Source organism: Empidonax traillii, unplaced genomic scaffold (genome assembly GCF_003031625.1).
Source record: "Empidonax traillii isolate 1590-97213 ecotype Southwest subspecies unplaced genomic scaffold, ASM303162v1 scaffold452:size499809, whole genome shotgun sequence".
Taxonomy (NCBI): Eukaryota; Metazoa; Chordata; class Aves; order Passeriformes; family Tyrannidae; genus Empidonax; species Empidonax traillii.
Genome location: NW_020955645.1, coordinates 451,863 through 474,873, shown reverse-complemented (window position 1 = coordinate 474,873; position 23,011 = coordinate 451,863). Strand labels below are relative to the sequence as shown.

General features: G+C 45.0%; 1 long non-coding RNA gene across 1 annotated transcript in view; it reads right to left on the bottom strand.

The window, feature by feature from the left end:
- Nucleotides 1–21,033: 21,033 nt before the first annotated feature.
- LOC114063150 overlaps nucleotides 21,034–23,011 on the bottom strand; it is an 11,568-nt gene continuing 9,590 nt past the window's right edge. Inside the window, exon 3 of the long non-coding RNA XR_003572513.1 lies at nucleotides 21,034–21,046. This is a non-coding gene — a long non-coding RNA (uncharacterized LOC114063150). The remainder of the gene's footprint in view (nucleotides 21,047–23,011) is intronic.

The following is a 23,011-nucleotide window of genomic DNA, read 5'->3' as shown; positions in this document are numbered from 1 at the left end:
CCAAAAACCTAACCTATCCCCTAACTCTTTCATGTATACTAACACCACCGAATGGTGCAACTACTCCCAACCATACCCTCTTCCCACTGAACGTTTCTCTAAACCCACAAAACTGCCTTCCACCTATTTTCTTATCTGTGGCGATAGAACGTGGCAAGGCATCCCAAAAAATCCTGTAGGAGGGCCATGCACCATTGGGAAACTTGCTCTGTACAACCCAGCTAAATTGCAAATCATCAGAAACCAAATTTCTGACAAACCCAAACCCATTCGAAACAAAAGATCCTTCATTTTAATGCGTACCAAATCTAAACCGCCCCCAATTGCTGAGGACGCTAAGCCACCGCCACGCAAGGCTCCTCAAAGCAATCCAGCCAAGGAGGATGAACTAAACATCCATGTCCCACCAGATTGTGACCCCAAATTTCAAATTTGGTCCCACACTCAGAGATTCTGGGCCAGTTTCCCATTCGCCAACATTGGTGCAGCCAAAGCCCTCTCCACTCTAGCCCACATGGCCTGCTGGATGGCCAAAGAAGCCAATGCCACTTCCCTTGCCATAGGGGACCTGCTAGCAGACACCCTGAAAATCAAAGAAGCTACTCTCCAGAACAGAGCAGCCATTGACTTTTTACTTCTTGCCCACGGCCATGGTTGCAAAGAATTTGAAGGGCTGTGTTGTCTGAACTTTTCAGACCACTCTGAGAGTGTGTACAAAAGCATCAACACTCTAAAAGAACTTGTTAGTGACATCACCATAAACCAAGACAAAGGTTTTTCAGGTCTCTTTAGTTGGCTTCACTTTCCTTCCCTTTCTGATTGGGTCAACAAGATTGTCAAAGGAATAATTTTGTTCCTAATCATCACTTTCTCTATCCTTGTCTTCCTACCCTGTCTAATTTTTTGTGCTAAAAAATCCATGACTAAGAGTTTTTCCCAAGCTTTTCCAGTCCTGAAAAACAAGACGGGGAGATGTCAGGGGTCGATGGATGAAGGTCTACAGAGAATGCAGAGAGATGCAAAAGGAATTCTAAGGGGCCTCAAAGGAAGAAATCCATCTAGAAGTGCTTTGACAGCTGAAGCCGAAGGAAGAGCCTGAAATCCAGTGATAAGATACAGACCCCTGCAGAAACCCCCCACCACTCCTTCCTGGCCTTCCCCTTCCCCTAGATGGCCAGACATATTCCCCAGGCCAATCCTTCCATTCCCCCTTATCAATAACCCTCGGGATTCGATGTTCCTAACAGGGGTCGCACCTCTGTTCGAGATCCTTCTATAATCCCCTCTATGTAAACTGTCTTCTTGTTGTAATAAAAGCCATTTTGCGAGTCATATATGCTCTTGTGTATGTATGTCTCATTTCCCAATGCAAGATGGTCTCTGGGTCTAACGCAAGGACAACTCCCCCTTGCGGTAGTCAAGTGACAAAGAAAACACAGTTTAAGCTCAGGAATCCCAAATTTATTGTACGGGACCTCTTTGGCTGTCTAACACCCCCCCCACACACACACCCCCCGCGGCACTCAAGCAGCATCCCTGGGCAGTGCCATGTGTGTCCTGCCCACTGAGTGAGCCCTGTCTCTGTCCTAACCCCATTGGTTGTCACACCTGTCCCTTCCCAATCCTTGGGTTCTCAATGGATGTTGCCCTCCTGTCTCCTCCTGTTACCTAGATGAGTGGCCAAGCCCCTCCCTTCCCTCCAGTAGCTTTATAAGCCATGGGAACTTTGAATAAACTCTCTTTGCTGCCGGACTCTCAGCGTGCTGCATGGTTTCAATGCTACTCAGCACCAGGGTTTTCGTCACATCTGCCCCGTCCCTGAGGGACTGATGGTGGAGAGCGTCCCTCGGTCAAACCCTGTCAATTAAGAATAGATTAAAGAAAGAAAAAGATTAAGAGCAAAGAAAGAGAAGTAGAGAGAGATAAAAGAGTAAAGAGAGAAAGAGATTAAGAGAAGAAACAGGAGTAAATAGCTACCATCAAAGAGTCCTATGAAAATCCAGCTCCACAACGTAGATGTCAGGTTCTAGAGGAGAAAAAGAGAGATGACCTCATGTGCTATTATACTTATGTGGTCTGACCCTCTGTGGTCACTCCTCCCAGGCTCCAGGGGGTGTGGTGTGGGCAGTCTCCCAGGCAGCCCTTTTTGACTGACAACTATTCCATGGGCTGCAACCCAACCATGTGAGTTCCGAGACTCCCCTGAGGTTGCAGGCCTGGCCCTTCCCCCCACATATACACACGAGTTGGTTCCAACCCAATAATTAAAGTACTAATAATAACTATCAGTGTCTCAAACAGGGTGAGGATTTCTTGGGAAGCTACTCCAAGATCTTCCCCAAAGACTAGGTATGCTGTCCAGAAATCTGCCCCAGGGGAGGAAACCACAACCAGTGGAGGAATCAGAGCCTAAAATCATCACCAAGTCCCTATCCTTTGACATGCTGCATAATCTGCAGAAAGATCTCACTTAATGACCAGATGAGTCCATATTGACTTGGTTGCTCTGAATTTGGGACACCTCTGGAGACGGCACCATCCTGGACAGTACTGAAACAAGACACCTAGGATCCCTGTCCCAAAATGCAGGTATCGACCAGGAGTTTGTAAAGAATCAAGAACTTCTCAGCCTCTGGAAACTCCTCCTAATGAGTGTGAGGGAGGGATACCTCTTCGAGGAAGATCTCCAGCTGCAGCAAGGCCCCTGGAAGACCATGGAACAAGGGATCCAATGACTAAAAGCTAGCTGTGATTGAGATAATTTCCTCCAACAATGGGTCAGACTCCATAAGTCCAGACAACATCCAACGTATGTCCCAAATGTGGCTGAAATGTGCATGACTCGCACCACAAGATGTGTGCCTATTTCCTAACCACACTTCAGTGAGGTGAAGCACAGGAAACAGGGGGTGCTATGGCAAGGAAACTGTGAGCATATGTGAGAAAAATCTCTAATTAAAATTTTGAAGACCGACAAATAAAGTGAAACAAAGAACTTTATTTTCAGTGTGCTGGGTGCGGTCAGGTCTGCCTTGTGACAGAGCCTGAGACCACACTTGAGATGGGAGGGGGCAGTTCTTTTAAGGTCCCTTGATTTGCATAACTCTTCCCTTGTCCCTCCCATGCTCAACTCTGCTCCTTTTCTTCCTTAAAAGGTGATATAGCCTTTTTCTTGAGCTCGATTGGGTCTCTCAGGGCCAACTCACACTTTTCCAGTCCATTGGTTGTCTTAACCGGCCTATCAGATTGTTTCCCTGTCCTGGTTGCATGGTCCCTTGGCAATGAGCCCTGGCTGGTCTCATTGTCTTACAGGCTTCCCGGCTTGCCTATATACAGCATCTGTAAGCAACAGTAACAGGATCACAACTATTAACAGGTCATGGCTGACACAGAACTGCAGCCACAGGAAACTGCAGAACAACCCTGATCACAAAAACTCCTCATCACCAGGCAACCATGGAAACTCTGTTTGTAATAAAACTCTTTCATTTATTTCTTACACATACAAAAACACTGCCCATGCTCCATCCTAAACCCAAGTCTCTTCTGTGGAAAAGCTGGCTGAGGACCTCCAGAATTTCAAAGAGGAGATTAACAACAGAATTAAAGGCAACCACCAAAAAGATTAAGGAGATTAGGGAGAAGAGCTTCCATCTTACACCAGTGCAAATCAGGGTTCCTGAGGGAAGAAACAGATGCCCCCCAGCTAGGGAGAGGGAATACTCCCCATGAACCAACTTGTGGTACTTCCTACTCGAGCATGGGGAAGACATGAGTCAGTGAGATAGGAAACCAACCTCTCTCCTTGCAGCCCAAGTACAGGAGCTGAAGGAGAAAGCAAATGCCAGCAGGAAGTCAGCAAGGGTGAATGAAGCACCAGTTTCCCATGGGCAAGTGTCTAGGCAAAACAGATGGGATGATGACATGTTCAACGCAATGTAGTGAGTTTCTGTGGCTGGGTTTGGGTAGCAAGGAGGCTACAGGAGTAGCTTCTGTTAGAAGCTGTTAGAAGCTTTCCCTGTCCCATGGAGTCAATGCCAGCTGGCTCCAGGATGGACTTCCTGCCACTGGTCAAGGCCAAGGCAATCAGAAGTAATAGTAATGCCTCTGTGATAACATATTTAAGAACAAAAGGTTGTTGCGCAGAAAGAATTCCAGCCAGGGGACAACGGAGTGAGAATATGGGAACAATATGGTAGACACCAAGGTCAGTGCAGAAGGAGGGGGAGGAGGTGCTCCAGGAGCTGAAGCTGAGGCCCCTGCAGCCCGTGGTGAAGACCATGGTGAAGCAGGCTGTCCCCCTGAAGCCCATGGAGGACCATCAGGGGGCAGAGACCCACCTGCAGTCCATGAAAAAGCCCATGCTGGAGCAGGTAGATGCACAAAGGAGGCTGTGACCCCATGGGAGGCCCAAGATGGAGCAGGGTCCTTCTGGAAACCTGCAGCCTGTGGAGGGGAAAGCCCACGCTGGAGCAAGTTTTTCCCAGGTAGGACTTGTGGCCCCTGTGGGGGACCCATGTCAGTATAGCTCATTCATGAAGGACTTCACCCCATGGAGGAGTGACCCACGGGACAGCAATTTGGGAAGAACTGTTGCCAGAGGGATGGACTAATGCCCAAGAGGTCCATCAAGGACTGTCTCCCATGGGAGGGACCCCACGGGAGCAGGGGAAGGACTTGTCCCCCTGAACAGTGGTAGAAACAACAACTGACCATAACCCCCCTGCACCGCTGCGGGGGAGGAGGGAGAACATGGAAGGAAGGAGGGGTGGGGGGAAGGTGTTTTTAAGACTGTTTTATTTCTCAGTCTTTGATTCTTATCCTTTTAGTAATCAATTTAAGTAATATCCAGACTTTGAGTCTTTTTTGCCTATGAAGGTAATCAGTAACGGACATTTCCCAGCTGTTATCCCAACTCATGAATCCTTAACTGTTTTTTTTTTTTGTCTCTCCTCTGTCCAGTTGCAGAGGGAGAGTGAGAGAGTGGCTTTAGTGGGTACCTGGCATTCAGTCAGGGTCAATCCACTACACCCATTAAAAGGTACCTCCCAGATGCATTTACAGGGAGGTAGAAGCAGCTATGATGACCAAGATTACAGTCCCTGCCTCCAACCAGGGGGAGGAAAGGGACAATAGGGTCTACTGGACTGTGTCAATCCGATGGCCTTGCACATCAGAACCACAAGAATTCAAAGCTTTGGTTGACACTGGTGCTCAATGTACCTTAATACCATCAGGACATGTGGGGGTGAAGTCTATTTCCATTTCTGGGGTGACAGGGGGTTCACAAGAGTTGACAGTATTGGAAGCTGAAGTGAGCTTGACTGGGAAAGAGTGGCAGAAACACCCCATTGTGATGGTCCAGACGTTCCACATATCCTGGGCGTTGACTACCTCAGAAACGGGTACTTCAAAGACACAAAAGGACATTGGTGGGTCTTTGGAATTGCTGCTGTGGAGACAGAAGACATTAGGCAATTGAACACTTTACCTGATCTTTCAGGAAACCCTTCTGTTGTACGACTTTTGAAGGTGGAAGAAAAGCAATTACCTATTGCCTGCATGACAGTGCATTGCCAGCAGTACCAAACAAATTGAGACTCTGTGATTACAATCCATAAGATTATTTGTGAACTGAAGAGACAAGAAGTGGTCAGCAAGACTCACTCGCCCTTCAACAGCCCCATTTGGCCCATGTGCAAGTCTAATGGAGAATGGAGATTGACTGTGAACTATTGTGGCTTGCATGAAGTTACCCCATCACTGAGTGCTGTTGTGCCGGACATGCTGGAACTTCAGTATGAACTGTAGTCCAAGGCAGAGATGTGATGCCACCGTTGACATTACAAATGTGTTTTCCTTTATTCCCTTTGCAGCAGAGTGCAAAGGTCACCAGGTGGCACTGTTGGGCCTCCAGAGGAGCAAAGGCTGCAGTTGTTCACTGATGATCAGCAGATGGTGCTGTTGGGCTCTGGTGGCCACCACATCTGTGGGGCCCAGTGTGTGGGAGGCAGCTGAACGTGGGCCACCCCTGAAGGGAGAAGAGAGAAGGGGAAAGGGTGGTTCCTCCTGTGGACTCATGCTGTCAAAGACTGACTCTGGCTGGAACTCCCCTTCCTTGTCAATAGGTGTAAACTGCCACTGGCACGGAGAAGGAGGAGGAGGGGAAGGGCACTGGGAGTGCTCGGTGGTGGTTTTCCTGGAAGCCTGGGGGCTCATTAAAGCCTTTGTATCCTTATCTTACCTCCTACCTAATTTGACCTGGAGTCTTTTTTTCTTCCACATCCTTTTAGGCAACACTGTAAAGCCTGTAACCCTCTAAGATTGGTCCCATAAAAGGCAGGGACATGTTGACCCTGGCAATCTGGGCAGGCAGCCACAATAGAGTGAGCAAGCGACTGTGTGATGCCAAATTGCCGTTTGAGGGCAGTGCTGCCTTGGTGAAAGAAGTGATGTGAAAGGAGAGTTTGTTGTCATTTGTCTGGAACAGGACCAACCTGTGCAGGGGTTACAAGAGCATCCACGCGAGCATTTCCTTCAGTAAAAAATCCAGGTAGTGAGGTGTGACTGCGAATATGAAAAACAAAGTAAGGGGTAGCACGGAACTGAAGAGTGCGCCACAGCATTAACAACACTTGAGAAAGAGGACGATCATCACAGGTAGAAAGGACTACTTGATCCAAGTGTCGAACGAGTCCAACTACATAAGCAGAATCTGTAACAAGATTTAAAGCTTGAGGAAAAAGTTGAAATGCCAGAGCAGCAGCACAGAGCTCCACAATCTGTGGAGACCCAGACTGCTGAACAAGTTCATGTTGCCATCCCGCAGACGTATGCCAGATCACAGCAGTTTTTCCTGTTCTTCCAGAGCCATCAGTAAAGACAGTAGGGCCATCCACGGGTTCTGCAGAAGATAGCAGTTTCTGTCCAACAGGTACCACACTAAAAAATTTTAACAAAGGATTTGAGGGCAAATAATAAGCGATTTGTCAGTGAAAATCTGACATAGCAGCTTGCAGCTCATACTTATGAACTAAACACCACTCAAAATACCAAGACTGAACAAGTAAAACAATACGACCAGGATCTCTGCCACTTAATTCAATGCACCGCTTTCGTGCTTTCATAATAATGTCAGCAAGCAATTCAAACAGGTCAGAGGCTGTTTTACAAGATCGTGAGGGTAAAAACAACCATTCAAGGATATGCAGAGGATTTTCCCATGCCTCATTCCATTGAACAAGGATCCCACAGAGGGAGACTTGATCTATAAGAATAACAAGCTGAATAATTTGTGACAAATCAATGCGAGAAACATTCTGTTAATAATGTTTCAACCTGGTGAATGGTTTGATTTGCTTCCTTAGTCAAAGATCGTGGTTCCAGTGGATCGACAGAATGTCTGAGCAAATCAAAAAGAGGTTGCAGTTGTGAGTGGGTCAGTCCCAAATAAGGACAAATCCAATTTAATGAACCTGCCAATTTTTGAACATCAGTCAGGGTATGAATAGGCATTTCTAGTTGAACAGGCTGAGGTGTTACTGTTTGTGTAGTAACAGGGAAATGTGGGAGAAACATGATGAATGTGTGAGCAATTTATATTGTGTGTGGTACTTTTATAAGCTTTCATATAGTTTTATGGGTATTATAAGTTATAGGTGCCAAAATGGCCGCGGGTGTCTTTGTAAGAACAAAAGGAAATTGGTGCCAAAAAGAATGTGGAGTTCAAGAAAGTAAATAATTGCCTTGTTACCTGTTAATAACCAATTATAAAGGTATTTGTAATGCATGTTTACATCTGGACAGTGACCTGTAACCAATTATGTGCTTCTTGTCATGAGACGTTGTATACAGATACTATAAAACCCCTGAGCTATCCTAATAAATCGGACATATTTTAGATCTCACAGGTCGTGTATGTATGTCTCTGAAGCCTCCCCGCCAACAAGGAAACCTAAATATTTCCAAGGTTCAGTGGTCTGTATTTTTTCTGGGGTGATAACAAGGCCAAATTCCTGCAATGATTATTTTGCTATATTAACAACTGCCGTTAGTTCGTCCTTGTGCTCTGTAGCAAACAAAATGTCATCCATATAATGGTAACAATTACAATTTGGAAACTGAGTTCTCACAGGAGACAAGGCCTGTGCGACAAACCACTGGCAAATGGTTGGCGAATTCTTCATGCCTTGGGGCAAACATTTCCATTGATAACATTTTGAAGGTTCTACATGATTAACAGAGGGTACTGTAAAAGCAAATTTTTCTTTGTCAGCCTCAGCTAAAGGAATAGTGAAAAAACAATCTTTCAAATCAATTACTGTGATTGGTCAGTCGAGGGGTATCATTGAGGGGGATGGGAGACCTGACTGCAGAGCTCCCATCGTTGCCATAACAGCATTGACTTGCCGCAAATCATATAACAACCTCCATTTACCAGATTTCTTTTTCATGACAAACACAGGAGTATTCCAGGGGCTATGCGATTGTTCAGTGTCCAGCAACTGGTTGCTCTTGTGCAAGTTCTTGCAGGGCCTGCAACTTTTCTTTGGGCAGGGGCCACTGTTCAATCCGCACTGTAGTGTTTGTTAACCATGTCAGTGCCAATGTGGGCTGTTTAACACCCCGCAACACAGTGGCCCCAGTTAAAAATCTGTAGCAATTTTAACTCTCCACTGGGCTAAACAATCTCTTCCCCACAAAGTCAGGGGAGCAGGGGTGACATATGGTCTTACAGTTGCAACCTGCCCTTCAGGGTTACAAATCAGGATGAAATGAGCAGCAATGTGACTTTGAGCTGTACCCCCTAATCCCACAACACCCAAGTCAGAGGAAACTAGAGGCCAAGAACTCGACTAGTGATGCGGAGAAATAGTAGTCACATCTACACCTGTATCAAGTAAACCAGCCACCTTAACAGCAGAAGGTGAACTCTTGTTATTGTGCAATTCACAAATCATCTATGGACGTTTGTGGGACACTGTGACCAGAAGACTTGCGGAAGTCCTGTTGATCCAAATCCACAGGCACATCTCTCTTGGTCCTCTGTATGGGGAACACAACTCACAAAAGGCACAAGTTGAGCAATACGTGTTCCTTTTGGAATAGTCACAGGAGGATAAGGTGTAAATATCATGTCAGATATTTGTCCCGTGTAATCTGCATCGATTACCCCACCATGTACAAATATTACAGCTATTGTGGTACTGGAGAGCCTGATCAATAAAGCCCTCAGTCCTCGACCGATAGGTCCCTTAGCATCCAAAAGAAGCTTAACAATATCTGTAGAAGAAATTGTTACCATGTGGATACATCCATGCTGGCTGATCCACTGGTTTTCCCGGTGAGTTGGTCTCAGAGGGAAACGCTAGGAGACTTGCATACGGGTTGGGCTGCAGTAGCGAAGGTATTTGTATCTGAGCACGTCACATCGTGCTCACTTTCCCATTTCCCTTCAGGGGCTGCCCATTGAGAGGGTATTGATATCTACAGTGTTTTGCTAAATGCTCCATTCTACCACAGCGATTACATGTACCAGAAAAAGTAGTAGGTTTCCCTTTTCCCTTCCCCCCCTTTTTTATGAGGACAATTGGTTTTAAGATGTCCCTCTTGACCACATCCGTGGCATTTTTGGGGAGAGCGCAACACAGCCGCTAAGGCAGACATTGGATATTCTACAGTACCCACATGGGAACATGCTTCTACCATTTCTGGGATAGTCTGGTCTCCTGGTAATGACTGAATGATTTTACAGTCATCGGAATTAGCATTATCCTTGGCAAGTTGCAATCATAATTTCTGATGGAGAGTGTCATCCTGCACTTGTTTCTCCAAGGACTGTGCTAGCTTTTCTACGAACTGCAAAAAGGGTTCATTTGTTCCCTGTTTAATTACCGTATACTGTGGCCAGGGAGCAGCAATTTCCATAGTTTGGATTAGAGCAGACATACTGAGTTTCTGGGTCAATGTTAAAATATCTGGGTCCCACCCCGCTTGCAAATCAGGACTAGAAAAGGGACCATTTTCCATCAAGGCATTCACACCTACAGCCTTTAAAGGGTCTCCATCTGCCTGATGCATATTTTCAAGGGCGGCACGTTCAGCTAATTTCCTCCAGTTTTGTTCAAACACCTGAGCCTGAAAAGGCTCAAACAATATCTGAGCAAGATGGGATATATCATAAGGCGCTAGAAAATCCACATTAATAGTGAAAATCAACTTCATCACCTGTGGTAAATTAAGTCCGTATTGAGCAAAAGTAGTTTGTAAATCCTAGACCACCTTCCAGGCTAAAACATGATGTTCATCAAGTTTGCCTGAACCAGGAGCCATTTTCAAAACCAGGAATGCTTCTGGACATTCCGCATTACCAAGAGAAAAAGCTGCTTCCCCCCCACTGCTAGAAAGCCCTATACAATCACATAAATCACACTTGCCTGCCTTAACTGCTTCTCTCTTCACTGCCTCCCAAAAGATTCTCGAGTAACAAGGCATAACAGACACAACAGATGACGGCAAAGTCCAAGAGTCAGATTTATGACTCTTCTGTTTCTTTTTCTCAGGAGCATGACAGGGAGGTCTGCTTTGTACAACAACTCGCACTGCTCACATTGAGTCCTTGTCCAAGTCGGAGGGGGAGGAGGGCAAAGGTGGATAGCGCAGGGCAGCAGTATCATCCTGGTGGACAGCGCCGGGCAGCAATATCATCCCGCTCCCCTTCCCTATCCCCCCCAGAGTCTGTTTCAGAGTTGGGGGGGGGGGGGGAATTTTTTACTTTTGCATTCTAACAAGCTGTTACTGTGGGGTCTCATAGTATTTCTTAGGGGGCTGCACTGCAGAGAGATAACTTCTCTCAGGGTGGTCCACCCCAGAAAGATAAGTTTTCTTCGGTGGCAAAACAGCAGGAGACAAGGTATTCTTTTGCGGCGGGGACAACACAGGGGGAGAGGGAGCTACGCTTTTCATGGGAGCCGCAGCAGGGGTAGACCCAGAAGAAGTGCTCTGTGTTGAAATGTCAGAGCAGTCCAAAACTCCCTTGGTCTGCACTAATGCACTTTGCTCCTCAGAGTCCTTGTCTTTTACTGAGTCCCTTGCCTCTCTGCCCTGCTCTTTTTGCCACTCTTGCAATGTAGTTAACACCAAACGCCAGGTAGTTGGCAGCCCCTCTGTACCAGCCTCTCCCTTGGAGACAGATTCCCAGAGAGTCTGCCCAACCTTCTCCCACACAGTCACACTAAAAGCAGCTTTGTGTCCTTGCTCGCGGCACCACCGCAACAAATGTTTTAAACTATTTTCATCTACTTTCTCACCCCGTTTTCAGAGCAAGGCTTTCCAAGTAAAAAGTATATGAGATTCCTCTTTAGTTAATGAATGCCCCATGTCGACATTAAGTTCTCGATGGCTCACCTGTATATCACAAATGTCACAATACTGGTCTGGACCAAGGCAGCTTCTCCGACTGCTCTCTGCTACGCCGAGCACTGTCACCACTGCACCTCACCCTGCGGTTCTGATTCCTAGATGAGAATCGTGATTCCTTACTGGAAATCACCACTGTCCTGACCCCTCGAAGAGGGTCGCATCCAATCCCTCAGTGAGGATCGTGTGGCCCCTGGAGTTTTGACCCCTCCATGGGGATCGTCTTGTCCATTTTGATCCTTCACTGGAAAGTGTCTGCACCCCGATGGTCCTCCGTGGTCTGCAAGCGGACAACTTACTTTCGATCTCTCATTGGAAATCACATTGGGGTCACCATATGTCACTGTTTAGTCATGACAGTCCAATAAAAAACACACAAGAAGGTTGATTCAGGGCAACATAAGAAAAACTTTTTTCTTTATTAAATCCCAGCTCCTTTTATATCATTTTCAAAAAGCAGCAAGCAAGTAGCAAGCAAGTAGCAAACAAGTAGCAAGTAAGCAACAACATCCTAATTGGCCACTCATCATTACCGATACACTTGGCAGCAATCATGAGACACCTGGAGATGTCCAAGGACAAGGCTGTGGTTTTCACATACCAAATCTACAGACTCACAGTCCACCCTCGCTCCTCAATTAGCCTGTGTGTAAAACTTACTTATCTTCAAGGCCACATTCGAAAGTTTCCCAAGTCAATCTCCTCTTCCAGGGAGCCAACAGACCCATTGTTAACCCCTACAGGCAGCAATATCTTGCCACAATGCAACAACCCACATGAGTTTAACCCTATGCTGCCAGTTATTCTGCTTCCATTTCTGCAACCACCCCCACAGGGCATTTGCCACCATACATGAGTCAGTATAGAGATAAAGCACTGGTGATTTTTCCTGTGCAGGAATGTCCAAGGTCAACTGGATGGTTTTCACCTCTGCAAACTGACTCGATTCACCTCCTTCAGTAGTTTCTGTGCCTTGTCATAGGGGACTCCATATAGCTGCTTTTCATCTCCAGTGCTTTCCCACAATACAGCAGGACCCATCAGTAAACAAGGCATATCGCTTCTCACTCTCTGGTAATTTAATATGCAGTGGGACCTCTTCAGTGCATCACCTCCTTCTCTGGTGACATTTCAAAATCTTTGCCTTCTGGACAGTCCATGATCACTTCCTAGATTCCTGGACAACTGGGGTTTTCTATTTGAGTTCATTGTCTGATCAGTGCAACCCTAAAGTTGCATGATGTGTAGAGGAGACCCTCCCTTTGAACATCCAACCCAGGAAGAGCTGTGCTTCAGTACCAAACACTTCTGAAGCAGTTCAAACCCAGGCTTGAGCTATAGGCTGCCAATATCTTTTTCATTTGGAGTATAGCTGGTTTTAGATCCCCTGTATCCCCAAATCCTGCCAGAGACTCCAGGAAGGACCATTCTCCCTGGATGCAGTATAGAGCACATTTTTTTACATCTTGCCCTGTTTGGACTGGCCTGAGAGGTACTGCATTGATTACTTTTGAATTTGTACAAAGGCTTGCAATTGCTCAGGGCCCAATTGAAAATCATTCTTCTTCCAGATCAGTGGATAGAGAGGGATGACAATAAGACTGTCATTTGGAATGTGCATTCTCCAAAATCTCCTGACCCTAAGAAACCTTGTGTTTCTTTCTTACTAGTTGGTGGAAACATTACTGTTATTTTGTTGATCATATCCATTGGTATCTGATGATGTCCATCTTGCCATTTTATTCCTAAAAACTGTCTCCTCTTTTTATGTCAAAACCAGTTTTCAGGAAGATTTGGACTATTTTCTTCCCTTTTTCAAAAACTTCTGCTCTATTGCCCCACATAATGATGTCATCAATGTATTGCAGGTGTCCTGGAGCTTCACCTTGTTCCAGAGCAGTCTGGATCAGTCCATGGCAGATGGTAGGACTGTGTTTCTACCCCTGGGGTAGTCAATTCCAGGTATACTGGACACCCTTCCAAGTGAAAGCAAATTGTGACCTGCAGGCCCTGCTGATCATTCTTTGGCTCTCCAGTTGATGAATTAGTTTATGGATGGGAATCACAGAGTCTTGGTTGGTGTGATATTGCTGCCGGTGCACTGTTGTGGTAGCAATTGGCACTTGTTCTTTGACCTTCAGCAACCAGAAACACAGAAGGGTCCTCTGAGAGACCAGGCAAGGTAGACAGCTGCTTAATTTCCCCATCTCCAGGGCAGCTATACTGAAAACCTATTGGTACCCTTTTGGGTCCTTGAAATACCCTCTCCTGAGATAGTCTATGTAAAGGATGCACAGACCCTCTAGACCAGTCACAATGAGTGCTTTTGCCACTCATTCTGAGTCAGGTTGATTTTAGCCTACAGCACAGTCAGCTTGAAAGGAGTCACCTCCAGAGGCTAAGGACTCATGTCCTTCTTCCCATCACTTTGTAAATGCCTGCTTCCTTAGCCCAGCTATTTGGCTTCCTCACCCTGCAATTCCAAACTGCTTAGCCCCATTATCTCACCATCAGAGCAACCAGGTGATAATGGGCTTATCTGGATGACTGCTGAAATATCTCCCACAGCTCACTCAAGGACAAGGATCAAGTGGTCACTTCTTCATCTGGTTCCGCCTCTTCCTCCTGTTTCTATGATGGTTCCGCTTCACATTCCTTGCCCTCTTTTACTAAATGAGATGCCTTTCATGTCAATTTCATCTTGTGTATAGGGGCAACTGATGCCAGCACAGGTTTGTTCTCAGGTTCAACTGCAGTGCTTGTTGCCGGAGTTGGAATAGCTGCAGTGCCTCTCGATGTCAGATCCAGAGATCTTTTTTTCCTCTTGAGTGTACCAAGTAGTATTGAACAGGGCTGTAGGCCAGGGTCAGGTCCCAGCACATGGCAGTGATTTGTGTCTCTACAGGATTGCCAGGGTGATAGGACACTTTTTCAAAATATTTTACTAGTGTTTCGGGATTCTGCACTTGTTCAGGGGTGAAGTTCCAAAACACTGGAGGTGCCCACTGTCCTAGGTATGCCCATACTATCCCACACTCCTTGCCACTCCAAACTATCCAGTCTCAAGGCAGATATCTGGGTAGTGTTCTTAGTCATTTAACATTAAACAAGACCTGAACCATATGCAGCAACATGCTGGTTCCTAGCAAAAGGACCAGGTTGGTTTCAAGGGTATTCAAAGGATATTAAAAATCTTCAAAATTCTCAAACACTACTGTAATCAACCAAGGGAAGGAGGGAACATGTAGGAAGATGTCTCCCCCATAGGTTGGCTCTCCGAGGAGAATAGGTAAAAGGTGTAATTATTAATAGTTCCCAATAGGTGACTCCCAAAGTACAGAGGTGATGGCAATGCTGAGTATGTACACCAGATTAGCTTCACAACCAGGAATTCTATCATAAGCAAATACTACCAAGTGCAACAAAATGATAGCCGTAGCCCAGGTCCCAAAGGCAATAAACACCAAAACAGTAAACACATGCTGCAAGTAAGGTGTTACATAACACAACCCTGAGAACAAGTGCAACAACTGTAAAACAAATCAACATTGTAACCAGTAACTACTGAACCAGTACAATGAATACTTATAACAAAGTTGTTTTAGCACACTCTGGTCAGATCTGAAGTTATCTCAACCTGACATGCCCCACATTGGGAACCAAAAAGGACTGTCATAATTTAACCACAGCTGACAACTAAGTACCATGCAGTGGGATGAGGAGGAGAATCAGGGGGAAAAGAGAATAAAATCAAACTCGTGAGATGACATAAAAACAGTTTAATAATTGTAGCAGGTAGAGGAATTCATGAATAGAGATAAGGGCTGGGAGAAGTCACTTACTGATCACAGGCAAAACTGACTCAAAGTGGGGATAGAGCTTAAACTTATTCCTAACAGGATAAGACTTAAAGAGTGAGAAATAAAAAATTCCCTGGTTTCTAGCAAGGGATCCCAGATTTTGTACTTCCTTACCTTCCAATTGTTGACTATCAGCCCTTTTATCCCAGCATAGGAGCAGACAGGTAGGAATCTATTCACCTGGCTAGTGGTTGTAATCTTTTCACATAAAGTTCTGATGAGGGGAGGGACCTGGTAGTTTCTGTTTCCTGTCTGAATTCTCTCACTCCTTCCTCCCATTTCTTTGTTGAAGGACCGGCTTCTTGATCAAATCTTTCCTCTTCTTCCTCCTCCCTTACTAATCACTGATATAGACCTATTGTTTTCCTTGTCCACTGTTTCTTTTTCACTTCTGGGACAATTATGGTAGTTGTTGTTTGGGTCCCTGCCTCAACCACAGTTCTTGAGAGTACTGAACTGTGACTTGGTAGGCACAGGCCAGGCCCCAGTGCAGTGCTAGGGGATGCTGGTTTTCATTGGGATAGGCAAGGTACCCTTCTATCAGGTGATGTGTCCGTTTGCCAGGGTCACTTGCCTGTTCAGGTGTAAAATCACAAGTTATGGTTGGTGATAACTGCCTTAGGAGCCTGCCCAAATCCTTCCACACACCCTGCCACCCAGGCACCAGCTGCCTCAAGGCACATTTCAGTATTGCCTCACCCAAAAATTGTCTTCTTTTATACCATGATGACACCAGATTCCACAAACCCCATAATATCCTAGTATTAAACAGCTCATGCACATAAGGATGAACAAGGACCTCAGGAACCTGCATAATTAAACCATCCACATCAATCCCAGGTAGGCAGAGGGAGAAGCATTCCCTCTCCACAAGATAGTGCCCCCATCAGAGTAAGGCCATCAATGTCAGGGCAAAGCACAGAGCCATTGTTTGTGTTAGCATGTTCCCAAACTCAGTAAAATAAAGACATAAGCAGTGCAGCTGACAAACTCCATGTCCTGCACAGGAGCTGGCCACTTAATAAGTACTATAGTTATAGTACACTTAATACAAAACTGCCATTGTCTCAAGTCCCACATTGGGCACCAAAAAGGACTGTGGTGGATTGACTGGATGCCAGGTGCCCACCAAGCTTCTCTATCACTCCCCTCCTCAACAGGATGGATGGGAGAAAATAAGATGGAAAAAACTCATGGGTCATAAAGAAAGTTTAATAAAAGCAAGGGTCATGTGCAGAATAATAATAAAAAAAAATTATTCTCTACTTTCCATCAGTAGGCAATGTCCAGTCACTTCCCAGGAAGCAGGGCTTCATTATGCATAGTGATTGCTTCAAAAGACAAATGTCATAATAACTATACCATTTGTGCACTCCATGTCTATCAACATTATCTGAATAAGACCACCAGGAGCAATAAGACCCTCATGAGTAATAACACATCTAAATTTCTATGGTAATCTGTAGATGTGTTTTCTATTGAGACTGTTTCCCTAGTGATGCCATTTGTAGGTTTTAATATTGACATCTGATCATACGGAAATTTACATCCAGCAGTAGTGAGTTCCATCTGAGAAATAGATAGGCTTTTGTCTAAGACCTTCTAGTAATTTTGTATGAGTTTGAATAGAGTTGTGGAACAATGGATAGGGTTAAAAAATTAGAGGAGAATGAGAATTACAGGGTAAAATGCACCTGCTGCTTCCCGAATGGAACATGGTCAACATGCCCTATGAACATTCCCTAAACAATGATAAGCACATGCTATGGGGGATGCAACAGAGGAGGGAGCAGCGTGAAGGCGCGACAGCCTCCCTCCATAAACATCCTGCAGGGAGGGGAACATGGTGACACTTTGTAGTTCAAAGATTGCATCATATCTGTCCACCGAGTGTGATAGATGCCAAGGACAACTATTCAATTAAGTACTTATGACTAAGGTCACTCAAGCTCCACCTAAACATAAGGAAATAGTATAAAAGTAAGTTGGAACTAGGGAAAAATTGGAGGAAGACTCCACCTAAACTGCTGGGATCAGCTAATGGGTTGAACCTAACCCCCTCCATAGGGTCGCCTACTGGGTAAGAAACTGATTCTATGCACACTAAATGCTGCTTTCAGGACTAGAGCTTATGTTTTGCTTTATTGTTGTATTGGGTCTGGATTAGATGGAGTTCATTTCCCCATAGCAGCCCTCACAGTGCTGTGTTTTGCATTGGTACCTAGAAGGGTGTTGATAACAAACCAGTGTTTTGGCTACTGCTGAGCACAGCATCAGTACTGTAACATTCCTTCTGTGAAAGGACACAAGCAGGCCAGCTGACCCAAACTAAAGGGATATTCCATACCATACAACAGCAGCTTAGATATAAAAGATAAGGAAAGGAGCAAGACTGGGGGCATTCATTGTCTCCAATGACTGCCTGCTAATGAATCATTACAGGTGCTGAAGCCCTGCTTCTCAGAAATTACCAGCCACAGCTGTTGATGGGAAGTAGCGAATAAACCTCGTTATTTTTCACTTTGTTTTTGCGCATACAAGGTTCTGCCTTCCTTTTGCTTTAATAAACTGCCTTATCCCAACCCACAAGTTGTTTTCCATCTTACTCTCTCCCCTATCGCGAGTGGGGGTTCGTCCCCGCGACAGACCCTTGCTGCCACTTTGTATAGGAAATAGGCACACGGAGGGTGACCCGCTAAATGGCGTTTATTAAAACAAGATGTCAGTTTATATACAGGGGAATACAGAAGGTTCTGGAATTAAGGTGGGTTTCTTGCTAGGAAACATCGAATCCTGAGGGTCAGTGATAAGGAAACTTGGAGGGATAGGTTGTGGGGAATATATCTGGTCACACAGGGGGAAGGGAGAGCTAGGGAGGAAAGGAAGGTCTGGGGGCCCAGGAGAGGGGAATTCTGTGGAGGCTGTGAGGCTGCTTCTTATCGCTGGGCTTCAGGTACATCCTGCAGTTGCAGTTGTCAAGGCACTTCTAGATGGATCTCTTCCTCTGAGCCTTCCGGGCAGCTCTTTTGCATCTCTCTCTCTTCTCTGTAGGCTTCTGCTGGTCCACCTTCGACACTCCCCCGTCCATCTGGGAAGGGAAATGATAGAGTGGCTGGGTGGTCACCTGGCATCCAGCCAAGGTCAACCCACCACAATAGTATATTGGTAGATTGCTTTGTGTTTCTGCTTGCTTTATAGTATTATTAGATTGCTTTAAACAAGTTTTTGCAGTTAGACACTATCACTGACCACCTATGAACCTTATGAACCTGTCACAATCTGTATTAATAAAGAGTGCTATTCTGTAAACTGTGAGTCCTTTATAAGGTGCTGACAGTTTGCTGGCAGCAGAATGACATTGGAAGGCCCCCTGAGGGGTCTTCCCTATGCTGTTCACTCAGACCCCTGAAAAGGGCGATCAAATCACCCTGTGGTCTTGTGAATCTGTTGGTGAAGGGTCCCCCCCTTACAGTACACCTGACAGACTGATCAGACATAAAGGGTTTCATTTTCCCTGGGTTCTGACAGACAAATAAATCACTGAGGGTCGAGAAAATCTCCTCTCTCTGTTGGGCAAATCATGTCCCCACCTTTCAAGTGACATTAAAATTGGTACCAGGAGTGGGGTTGTCATGGATAATCTGCTGCAAAAATACAAATGTGCCTCTTCCCAGGCTGGGAAGGAGTGTGTTCAAAGGTTTTGGAAAGTTAAAGAGGAAGTTGTAGGATACACTGCACAATGTCGGGCTGAGCAGAAAAGGAAGGAAAGGGTAAAGGTGCAATTTCTGCAGTGTTAAGAACCTGTTTGTCCTCGTGCACAACAAGAGGCTAAAAATTCACCTGCTTCTGAAAAAATTACTGATATTGAATATACTGTTTTGAAATCATAAAATGAGGTCCTAAAGCCATCGTTAGCCTTTGAGAGGGAAACAGGAGAAAAATTGGAAGCTCCAGCTTCCAAACTTGTTGCTAAAAATGGGCTGCTTAGAGCAGAGGTGGATGACCTTAAATCTTTGCTTGCGAAGAGCAAAAGAAAACTGCTGCTAGAAAAACAGAAACTCTTTTTAATCAGGCAGCTTCATAAATCAATGTCTTGTCTGGATATCCAGACTTGGAATGGGAATATTTGCTCTAAATCTAATGAGAGTAACTGTACTACTGGACACACTATTCCCTGGTCTCCAACAGAGTTGGTAAAATTACAGGAGAAATATTTAAGGAAACCAGGAGACTTTAAAGTTAAAATGATTTTTATACAGACTCACAATTCCCCTGACATTCCTGAAACTGAATCCACTAATAAATCTCGGAGTCGACAAGAGAATCACACCCAAAAAACAACTCAATTCAATGTGATTCAAGTGCCTAATTTTCACCAGCAAGCAGAATCCTATCAATATCTTGGGATTCCAGTTGGTTCTTGTCAATAATTAATAAAATTTTAATAGATACAGGACCACAACATTCACTATTAACACAGCAAAATGCCAAGAAGCTGGGATTAAAACATGCACAGCAGTTAAAATCCTTGGAGTAACAGAAGCAAACAGTATCTACCAAACTGCTAAGAATAATTTATGGTCCCTAAGCAAGGAATGGCTGTTGGCTATTCACTTTGTAATCAAAGATCAAAATGAAAACATTTTGGGCTTTGATATTCTGAATGGTTGAATCTGGCATCTGCCAGATTGTGATGTGTGGTCTTTTGGTTCAGATGTCGACCCCAGTGATAGGAGAAATAGAAACTTGACTCACAGTATCCTGGAATGCCAAAATAAGGAACAATATAATCCTAGAGAAGTCCTAGAGAATTAGATAAGGGATGTATCTCAGAGAAACAGGATGTAAACCAAGCTCTGTGTACCCAAATAAGATAAAGAACAAAGGTTACAGTTTTTGGTGGTGAAGCACTGTCGTGGATTCAGGTGGCTGGGTTTTTGGTAGTAGGGAGGCCATAGGGGTGGTTTGAGTTAGAAACTGCCAGAAGTTTCACTGTCCTATGAAAAAGCCAATGATAGTCAGCTCCAGGAGGGACTTTCCTGTTGCTGGTCAAGGCTGAGCCAATGAAGGTGCGCTTCTGTGATAACATATTTAAGAACAGAGGAAGAGAAGACTATGTGGCAGAAGAAATTCGAGCCCAGAGAAGAGCAGAGGAGAACATGGGATAAGAAGCAGACTCCAAGGTCAGCTCCAGGAGGGGGGAGGAGGGGCCTGGGGGGGGGCATCCTCTCCCCCTCCAGCAGGGGAAAGACTGAGAGCTGAGGCCCCTGTCGTTGGTGGAATTCGGAGATTCCCCCCCCCCCCGCAGCTCATGAAAGAGCCCATGCTGAAACTGGTGGTTACATGAAGGAAGTTGTGACCCCGTGGGAGGCCCAAGGATAGAGCAAAGTCCTGCAGGAGACCTGTGACCAGTGGAGAGGAAAACACACTGAAGCAAATTTTCACAGGTAGGACTTGTGGCCCTGTGGGGGACCCATGCCAATACAGCCCATTTGTGAAGGAATGACCCATGGGACAGCAGATTGGGAAGAACTGCTGCCCAAGGGATAGACTCATGCTGGAGAAGTCCATCAGGGGCTGTCTCCCGTGAGAGGGACCCCATGGAAACAGGGGAAGGACTTAGAAATGTCCCCCTGTTGCCCATGGTGAAGACCATGGTGTCCCCTGATACTACCATGGAGGAGCAACCTACAGGACAACAGAATGAGAAGAGCTGCAGCCCAGGGGAGGGACTTAAACAACAACAAACCCCCTTTTTTCCTGTCCCACTGCACCGCTGGGAGAAGGAGAGGAGATCTGCAAAGAAAGAGGAGTGGGGGAAGGTGTTGTGCTTTAAGATTGTTCTATTTTTACTCTTTAGCTCTTATTCTGTTAGCAATTAATTTAGCTTTTAGTTTGTTAGTAATAAATCTAAGTGGTATTCTCACTCTGAGTTTGTTTTGCCTGTTAACACTGCCTTCTAGTTCTTTTTTTTTTTTTTTTCTCTCCTCTGCCCCCTTGGAGGGGGGGGGAAGTGGCTTTCAGTGGGTACTGGCATCTGGCCAGGGTCAAATGACTACAAGCACTATGATGCAGGTTATTATTCCAAAGTCTAATTATGTGGAAGTTTCTATTTTTGCATTACAGTCTCCAAAACTGGAAGTAATCCATCTGCCAACATCACTTGAGGATTCAGTGTTTCTTATAGAATGGGCTGGAGAGGTGCCTGGGAGATCAAAAAAAAAACCAGAACCCCTGAGAATTAAATTGAAACCTGGAGCAGGATCAGTAAGGCAAAAACAATATCCTTTGAAAATAGGAAGTCATAAGGGGTTATTACCCCTTGTAGAGAAATGTATGAAATTTGGCCTTTTAAAAGAATGTGAATCTAAATTTAAAGCTCCCATTTTTCCACTCAAGAAGACAAACAAAAGGGATTACTGGTTGGTACAGGACCTTAGAGCTATAAATAAAATAATAGAAGATATATGTCCACTAGTAGTGAATCCTTACACTTGGCTAACTACCCTAAATGAAAGTTTAAAGTGGTTAACAATATTTGATTTGAAAAATGCCTTTTTCTGTATCCCTTTGAGTTCTGAAAGTCAAGAGCTTTTTTCTTTGAAATGAGAAAATCCAAACACAGGGAGGAAAACCCAGCTGACTTGGACAGTCCTCCCACAGGGGTTTAAAAATGGCCCCACAATATTTGGAAATCAATTGGCAAAAGAACTGGAGGAATGGAGAGATCAAAACCCTACTGGAGCCTTATTACAGTAGGTAGGTGACATTTTAATAGTCACTGAAGCTAAACAGCAATGTTTGGATCAGACCGTGGCACTATTGAATTTCCTTGGATTGAGTGATTATAGGGTATCCAAAAAAAAAGCACAAGTAGTCCACACCACAAACCTGGGTTTTGAAATTCTCCAAGGACAACGGAGGCTGGGACAGGAATGGAAAAAAGCAATCTATCAACTCCCACAACCACAAAAAAAGAAACCCCAGAGTATGATTGCTTACAGACTATAGAAGTGTATTCAAGCAGATCTGACTTAGGAGACAGTCCTTTGGAAAGTCCTAATTGGTAATTGCTTACCAATGGGAGCAGCTGTTGATGGAGGGGCTTAGGGTACATATGCACACGATCTATAAGATCTCCAATATGTCCACTTTCTGACCTTTTATAGTTTCTCTATACAAGGTCTCATGACCAGATGCACACAACTGGTTACAAGTTACTGTCCAGATGTAAACATACATTACAAATATAATTATAATCAAATTGTGCTTGCCAATCTACCCTTTCATAAGGACCAGATCCCATTAGCATTTGAGAAGTTACTCCATATAGTGGGTCTCCTTGCTGCCTCGGCTGGGCTGCGGCTGCAGCACAGTCAGTAGTCCACCTGTTAAAAAACTGAAGTTGTTGAGAAGGAGTTAACAACATGGTAACAATCATAAGTGTATCATATGGTGTTAACAAATTAGCTGTAAAAAGATGTTGCATTACAGACTGTGTACAACTTGATCTCAACCCATACTGTGACACAGTTGTCTTTGCTTCCTTAATGATTTTCCAATCCAGAGCTTCCCATGCCTTATTACCTGCCCCATCCACGAACACAGGGTAAGCACTAACACCTAACGGCTCAAAATCTCCCTCTAGCATTGCTTCTTTAATTATTCCCTTCCATCTTAGAGCTGGATTATGACCCCCCACCTCCCATCCCTCCTCCCGGTAAAGCTGGAAC